Consider the following 9,022-nt stretch of genomic DNA (forward strand, 5'->3'; position numbering starts at 1 on the left):
ATATATATATATATATATAATGTGAAAATTGCAAAATTACAATGTTTTTTTTTATATATATTTTTCTTAGAATGTGAATATGCTATCATTATAATAGAATTTTTTATTTCTTTATATTGAAAAAAATATATATGATTTATAACAATATTATCAACACTTCATATTAAATGATGTGGGGAGGGAGTATAAATATCCACTAAAAATCAATATTTAATAATTGGTCTGTTTATTAGTCTCCATATAGAGTCTTTCGGGTAACGGTGCATTTGAGTCAAGCCGAATCGTGAGTCACCTCGATCTCGGCTTAATAAATGGCTCGTGAACTGAGCTTGATGAGCTAACAAGCCAAGTTCAAGCTATCCCCGATTCGACATGTTAGCTCGTGGGCCGGTTTATTTAACAAAAAATACTAATATAAAATATTCTCAAAATATATTAAATTTGAAGACTTTATTTTTAAAATATTAATAATATTTTAAAAAATATTTATTTTTTTTATATTAAGTGATTTCTTTTTATTTCTTTTCTGATTGTTCATTCTATTTTTCATTTTATCCTAACACTATTTTAAATTAATATTATTATTCTCTTTTATAATAAAAGAGTCGCCTCACGATCTTGTAAACTTAAGCTCGAACTCGATAAAACTATTCAAGCTCAAGCCAAAGATGACTTGAGCTCGACTCAACTTGTTTACACCCTTGCTTTGGAGTGCAAGCGGCCTTATATATTAGTCGACACCATAACACGATCTGTCGGCAAAGGTCAATGCTGTTCGAGCTATAATTTTTGAATATCCATTAAAATTATTTATGATAACCTTTTTATTGAATTTGCTTTAACAAAAAATACATAAGTAAATTATTTAATTTTTGCGTTATATTACTCTTATAATAAATTTAATAATAATTTATTCAACTTGATTAAACTTCAATCATAATATCCCGGAAGAATCAATTATATTTGGTGTTATATCCCTGAATTTATAGCTAAAAATACTCAAAAGCAATCTTATCCTCATTTTTCTTATGATAATATTCTCAAGGCACAGAAGATAAATGTCGACATCAAACCAGCATGCTCCATGCATAATTTGAGTTGGCCCATCAACAGATTGATACTAGTGGGTTATGATTTTGTTTTGCATTTTGATGATTCATGATGATAAATAGATTTAAATTATGCACCCCAAAAAATGAAGAATTTTAAGTATTCTGATTGCTTTTCTTGCTTGCTAATCTTTTGTCGTGAAACATTGATTAGACCGTTTTGTGTTCTAGCTCAATCATATATATATATATATATATATATATTCGTAAATCCACTCAGGCCACGTGCTCGATTCTCCATCTAGCCTGTTTGTCGGTAGTGAGAGCGGTCCTCGAATAATTAGGCACATGATGGTGGCTGAGGACTCGTATAATATCGTCCGACCATTTTCTTACACACTCGCACAGTGATATATCATGGGGATGGAGCGTGAGAAAGATAGGGAAACATATAAAGAGAGATTATGTATATATATACATATATATAACAATTCTGAGAAGAAAATTTAGATTTGTTCCTGAATTACACCATGGGGATGGAGCGTGAGAAAGATAGGGAAACATATAAAGAGAGATTATGTATATATATACATATATATAACAATTCTGAGAAGAAAATTTAGATTTGTTCCTGAATTACACCATGGGGATGGAGCGTGAGAAAGATAGGGAAACATATAAAGAGAGATTATGTATTTTTGTACATTCGTTTCAACAACTTCTATTACATTTAATGATCTTCTATTTATGGAAGAATAAGAATATTTTGAAAAGACAATTAGGTTTTGGACCCTTTTTAATCAATCAAACACTAAGTTATCAGTTTCATGTCTTGTGATTGTTAAATATCTGACGGATCGTCCTATTGTCGGTCGGCCTCTATCCAGAGGTTTCTGAGTCAGTCAAACTCTAGTTCAACCGGTCTCTGGGTCAGTTTACCCTTGTTTGGTCGCTTGATCTATCTCCATTCTCTGATCATTTGGATGAACCTTAGTCTGTCGTTCGACTAATCTCTAGCCACTGGTTCGGCTGGCCTCTGGATGAACTTTTTTATTTTCATAGGCTTTCATCTGGTGACATGTGCTTCGCTTTGAGTCATTCAATTCGTGAAAAATCTAGTCAAAGGTATTTTGATTGTGCAAAAATAATTGCCCATATGGACAACATATCTCAATCTATAAATGAATATCATTTTTAAATTCATAATTATATCAAAATATTTTGGATCAATAAATGATCAAAATTAGTCTTAAATCATAGACATATCCATTTAGATGAAGGGAACTCTAAATATTGAGTTCACCTCAAAATAAATTAAGGGCTATGAAATTAATACTGACATAATTTTTTGTTCAGATATTATAAAATGATTTTTTTTCTATTCATTTTGTAAATCTAAGTCAATTGTCAATAATATACTTTGTCATTGCTTTGTTGGATGGGCAAAAATAAAAAATTAAGATATATATATATATATAAATACATAAAGAGATAACAGTTAGGTTTTTAGTGCAACTCCTACGTTATATATATATATAAAGTAATAAAGTGAAATAACAAGCTATAAGAGAATAAGTTCAATCAATCAGAATCAGGTGATCACTGGATCAATTTGGCACTAATCTTGAGGATCACCTATGGCCATATTGACTACAAGATTAGAGCAAATTCTGAAACAAAACAATTAGATCTTTTCAAGCGTTCTAAATGCTACATTTCACCAACTTCAATCATTTGATTTGGAGGCCCTTCAAATATTTTATATTTCTAGAACATATATTAATCAAAATTTCATCTATCACAAGAAACTAAAAAAAAATTAAAAAAAAAATTAAAAAAAACAATTTATCATGAGCATGGAACATGCATGTATTGTTATTGCACAAACTTCAATGACATAGGTTAACTTAATTTATGTCACCCTAAGAGACTAAAGAGTTGGATGATTTTGTCTAGAGCCTCATTAATTGTGTTATTATTATTATTTATAGTAGTTGGATGCTAAATTATTAAAGTTACTAGTACTAACCCTAAACCTTAAATTAATCGTGTTTGTTTAACCTCCATTGTATTGTTTGGGAATGTGACTAATTAAGTAGACTAGATGCTCTTGTTTGGAAATGTTGTCCATTGGTGTTTTAATCAAAAGAAAGGCTTTGCTAGACTTCAAAAAATAGATATAGCTTGATTGACTAAGGATGTAAGTCACTTAAATTGGACTTGTTTCTCATCAATAATATAGTAATGCTTATAAAAAACTATTGATAGCTTGTAGATGTGGTAAGACCATTGAATGTGGCTAGTTAGCTTTAAAAATGTAAGAAAAAGATGTGAGTTTAGAAATAGAGATGTAATTTACTTGTTTTGATTTTAATTTGATTATAATGATGATGATGATGATGATTATGTTGAGAACATAAAACCTTACATCTGATTCAGTGTAAATGTTTTCACACATATGAGATAATTTTGATATGTAATCTTACATAAGAGGTGGACTTAAAAATCAAATAGAATCTAAGAGGCTAATAAGTTTGGATGATCTTTAAGTTTTGTTATATATGTGCCTTGATAGCTGGCTAAATGCCTTCTTCTCTTTCAAATGGGTTGGTATTTATAGATATTTGTATATCTTCAAGTTATCTTCAATTATGAATGCTTTTTTCAAAGATTTCATGATTGTCAAAGTGTATGCGGAGATTGATTTTAGAGTTAAATATTATGTAGCATTATATCATAAATATCAGACTTCTATTTTTTAAGTTACTTAAATCTCACATTTTTTCCAAGAAACAATTGCGTTGAATGTCGAACATATCCTAGATTAGAACATTCCTTTTTTACTATCTTTCAATGTCTGTTAAAGACTAACATTTAAATCCTATTAGCCACTAATATTTGATGACTTTTTTTGTTGTCACCATGTCTTACCATTGTCGGCACTATTTTTGGTGTGGGGTGTTGTCACCATGTCTTACCATGCATAAATAAAAATTTGTATAGGTGATCATGACCCGACTTATGAGATTCAATCCTGTTCTTTCTTTAATGTTTGCCAAAGACTTAACATTTGAGATTTGTTAGCTATTAATGATCATTTATTCACTCATACGACATCTCCATCTATAAAAGACATTGAGTATAAACTAACCACTAGTTGTATATTAACTTCTGATGGTCCCTGTAATTTGATATTTACCAATGATTGATATTAAACACTCTCATGCCATTAAAAATCTTACATATATCTTCTTAGTATTTTGATTTCTTGTCTTATCAAAAGAATAATAAAGTCAACTATCTTTCATCACTCAACTTTTAAAATTGCACATCGATTCTTATTGACATCTTCTAAAAATAATTATCTGACACATATTATCCACATACATCTAAATCGATTAGTCTTTTCCTCTATCAGAAGAATGAATAAGTTGGCCTCTCATTACCGCTTGAACTAAGATATTCATTTTTTTTAAATTTGTTGATGCCTATGCACAACTAATGTTTGATGCTCGTTGTCTATTGATAGTGACTTTAAATATGCTTAAATTTATGAACCCAGATTTATATATTTATAATGATTTTGTAAAGTCACAATTTCAAACGCAAGTATACGTATCACTCAAGTAATACAGGGCTCTAGTGGAGTCCCGTTTATCGATCCCACAGGAAAGCGATGTAAGAGGTCCTTAGTCAAATCCTAGTCTATTACAATTAGTCCTTAGTTTGGAATGTCGATTAAAATAATGTTTTATCTAGTAACTACTCCTAAATGCAAGTGTTAAATGCAAAAATAGTAACTATAACTAAATGCAAATATTAATTCTAAAAATAACCCTTTTTGGATGAATTGGTTTGGAGAATTTTGAGATATTGAAAACTACTATTCTTGTAATGAATTGGATAATGGATAATGTAAAGGAATGAGATGCATTAAATATTGTCTGTGTCAAATAAGAGCAATCATATTTTTTATCCTTTGGTAGAGGCATAAAGAACATTGACTAATCTTATGCTTGTTTACTGAATCTGTGGCTAGGCTGGGAAGATACCGACTCTCACTTCGAATCCCACGTTCCCCTCGCCAGAGGGCTAACATCTCTGCTTCAGTACTCAAACAATAGGACCAAATTGGGGATTTTAGTATGTCACCCTAAAATCTCCAATTCTACGCCCATCAAAGTATATTTTCCTATTTATTTGCATTCAATTCCCATGAAATTAACCATTCATGAAATCTGAATGTGGTTCTACCTTTTTAAGAATTACACAGCCCTCTCGGGTATTAATGCAATTACAACAAATTTTAACACTACAACAGGCCTTTGATGTAATGTAAATAAAGTGCAAGTAAAAATCATCACATTGATAATTAAATTCGCTTCTAACATGCATCACAATATCCTAAACATGAATTCTACGCTTTACAAAAGAAAAGTAAAATGAAAACAACGACATAATCTTCTCATGCCATTATTTTCAAACAAGAAGAAGAAGTAAGAGAAACACATCACAAAACATGAAGAAAACACAACGGAAAACTTCATTTCATTAAAGCAAATCCACTAGATAAGTGTTTACAAAACCATAAGATAATAAATGACATAATACTTAGATTTTTCCCTTAAAAGAAAGAAGAAAATCTCCCTCACAAAGTCTCTCGCCGATCCATGCAATGCTTGAACATCTCCTTACAAATTCTCTCAAAATCTCCTCTCCAATTTCTCCAAAAGGGTAGAAATCTACATTTTTACTCCTATTCTAAAATCCCTAAACTTTCTCCACACTCTTCCTAATATTTCTCTCACATAAATCCCTTTTTTTCTAACATAAATTCGTTCTTTTAAAGTGTAGGGATGAAGTTTGAAGAGTTGCCACAAGCACCCTTCCAAAAAGCGTCTAAATATATTGAATTTCAGCCCATAACCGCCAAAAGTCGGTCCATAGTCGTCTCGGGCGCTGTCGGCGGGCTCGAGGGCGCTGTCGGCGAGCTTTTCTGTTGTTTTTCGATCTTCTCGGGTAAATCTCGCTGTCGGCGGCGGACAGACTGCGCAGCTTCATCGTTTCGCTCTGTTTTAGCTCTGTTTTGCCCCATTTCACCCCATTTCAGTTGCGTTGTGTTCCTAATGTATTTGCGTTCCTAACATATAGTCTTACAAAATAAGCATGAAAACAACCTTCCTTTAAAGTGTAATCTCATTCAAAAATATGCAAGAAGTGTAAAAGAGATTAAGCATCCAAAGACTTATCGAAAGGTGACAGGGCAAAATATCATTTCTTGCTCGTTTTTATTCCAAATTGCACCGTTTTTGCATCTTTTTGCTCCAATGACCATAATTCATTATACCTGCAACAAAACATCAAAATTACTCTTCTTTAAAGTGCAATATCATCAAAATCAGTATAAATTATGAAAATCTCAACATATTTATTTTCCTTTGGTCATTTATTAATGATAAGTGCTTATCACCCTTGCTATCACTTTTCTTTCTATGAGGAGAATATCTATGCAACTCCTACATTCCATATTAACCATGAATTAGTTGCTAGAAACTAAGGATATTGAGCTAATTTTGTATGGGCAAATGTAAGTACACGTGTTGTTCAACTAAAATACTGTCCTTGAGTATGAGATCATTCCCATGAGGATAAATATTAAATTTTTAAAATAATAGTATAAGCACTAAGTCAAAATCCTAATTCTATTCCAAATTAAATATTTTGAAAAAAAAAATTAATATTTTATAGACTAAATTCCCAAATATTCAAAACTAGACATCAATCAGAAATTGAGCCAGACATACAGAAATATTATGAACTTCAACAATAGTCTTAGTATGGCTACAAAGATTATAAGTACTGGATGCCAAGACATGTGGTTAATGATGAAAGATAGTGATGGCAGACGATGATTGATGGTGGTAGAAAACTATGGAGGCTGGAGGTAGACGATGACTGACGGCTACGAAGGCCAGAGGTTTCTCTTATGTTCTTCTCTTGATAATAGTCTCTAGAATTTTACTTCTCCTTCTCTCTCCTTTCTGTCAAGTGAAGCAAGGGAGTCTATTTAAAATTTTTTTTGGGAGGGCATTTTGGTCTTTGGCCCATAAGTTTCTTAATAACCTAATCAGAGGGTTTACGTTGATCCTTTGTAATAAAAAATAATTTATTTTAAGAATCTATATGTCTTGATGTCATTGAAATTGAGTGATCTTAGGCTCATTTGATTCTTTTCATCAAGACACGCAATTCAACTACAAATATGTAAAAATTTGAGTTCATTTATACCATTTAATTAATGATATAGAACCTATAATAATGTTTTAATGGTTTGGTCTATGCTTAATTTGATCATGATTAAACAAATTTTAGAATCATTTTTTGTCGTTCAAAGACACTCGGTTTAGTTATAAATTTGAAAAAATCGAAGCTCGGATGATCATGAAGTTGAATTTGTAAGATTCCTTCCCTAAAATGCATAAAAATTTATGTTTGATCATATAATTTTTGTGATATAACGACAATAATCATGAACACGCTCAGTAACAGCCACGGATAAGTCAAATGGCATTATTGTCACTACAAGTGACTGTAATAAAGACACAGATGCACTAAATGCAAGTTTATTTTACATGAACGAATGTGATGCCCTAGAGTCAAATGATCTCCTTGATGGTTACTTAAAAATAGAGATAATACATGTCATCACGTTAAGAGCTTCACAGGTTTTTAGCTACATCATAACAAATGATCGAGATAAAATCATATTTCTAGACTGCTCTAAAGCCTTTGGTTGTTGAGGCTAGTATTGAACTATTGAAGGGTGTTGATGCATTGTTGGTGGTTGCTAGTGTTGTTGGTACTATAATGCAAAAAAAACATGGTTTTTATGATTCAGACACCATCATTTGGTATGGCTACTACTCGGGCTGAAAATTATTATATTTTGTCTTACCCTTTCTGTGATGCTTTTGATATTGTCCTTTTATGAATTTTTTAAATAAAAAAAAACAAAATTCATGATAAGATTTCATTTAAACTTGTTGTTAATCTGAAACAAAAATAATTTATAGCTTTCATCAATACTAAAAATCCTAATTTAAAAAATTTTTGTTGTGATATGTCTATGCAATAAGTAACTTTTAATATTAAATTTTACATTTCGCTCGAGAATTGCTATGATTCAAAAATATTATTTCTATTCTCTTAAACCCCTGTTGTGAACATGCTAGTGTCGACAATATTTAGTTGAGGAGTTGTCCGTTATAAGCTGTTGGTCGCCGAAATCGAAACCCCGTGCCCGCTTTGGAATCACATTTTAATTTACATATATATATAAGTTTATAAAAATATGAAATCAAACTGATCCCATGTTTTTCATAGTTTAAATGAAAGAACAGTATACCTCAAAGCCTGTATCTATCCCGAAGAATAAACACAAGACTTGAGGATGAGGCTCGATCAAATAAACTAAGAAATATATGACATTTGTTTGGTCTGCAAAACCGTTTTATTTGCGACAAGTTCTCATATTTAACATGAAGAATTAAATAGGGTTTATATTAAGCTGGGTTCGGGTAAGCTTCCTATAAGACAAACCCCTATAGTTAATTACATCTTAGATAACCGAAGTCACTTAAGATAACTCTCGATAAAAATCAGAGAATATTATCTTCAAGGAGTTTAAAATGATAGGACTTTTCAATGAAATCAGACAAAGATGTGTGAAATAAGTAGCTCAAATTTAAAACATTTTATTGTAGAATCCAAAGGAGGAAGAGCTAAGAGATGTCATGGATCTGGAGGAGAACCTCGGTGACCTCCCAATCTATCTTATTGTTTGACTTCAATTTTGAGGAGAAATTATTTGTCATCCTGCCAATTTTATTAGTTAGGGCTTACATTCGTGTGAAACGATCACACAAATAGTCTGAAAGGTGTGAGGATTTAGGTCGTGATGAACGATAACCTCA

Source organism: Phalaenopsis equestris, unplaced genomic scaffold (genome assembly GCF_001263595.1).
Source record: "Phalaenopsis equestris unplaced genomic scaffold, ASM126359v1 Scaffold000002, whole genome shotgun sequence".
Lineage (NCBI taxonomy): Eukaryota > Viridiplantae > Streptophyta > Magnoliopsida > Asparagales > Orchidaceae > Phalaenopsis > Phalaenopsis equestris.